This window comes from Trachymyrmex septentrionalis, unplaced genomic scaffold, assembly GCF_001594115.1.
Source record: "Trachymyrmex septentrionalis isolate Tsep2-gDNA-1 unplaced genomic scaffold, Tsep1.0 scaffold44, whole genome shotgun sequence".
NCBI classification, from domain to species: domain Eukaryota; kingdom Metazoa; phylum Arthropoda; class Insecta; order Hymenoptera; family Formicidae; genus Trachymyrmex; species Trachymyrmex septentrionalis.
The window spans coordinates 2,485,971-2,486,375 of NW_017305611.1; positions in this window are offsets into that span (position 1 = coordinate 2,485,971).

Consider the following 405-nt stretch of genomic DNA (forward strand, 5'->3'; position numbering starts at 1 on the left):
CCGGTACTATTCAACTCTCCGCATCTCTTCAAACCTATATATACGTATAATAATCTCGTGACGAAAAATTGTCACCGTTCCCATGCGCATTCTCGTTACTTTCCACAAGAATACCACATCTTCGTTTTCACCACCCGTTGCCTTTTTAACTTTTCATATGTCGTTAAATTTTCAACGATTTTGAAACGCTTGGAACGGACGCTTCAGAAACACATGAAATCTGTTATTAATGACAACATTGTTATTATTATTATTATTCATTTCAAGAAATTTAGAGAATATACATCCTTTTTTATATATTATACGTATATAGAGAACTACCACTGAGAGAGAAACGTATATCTCTTCCTGCAACTAGTTTGCAACATTAATTAGCTTTTGACCACTGTCTTGTGGTCTTTAAAC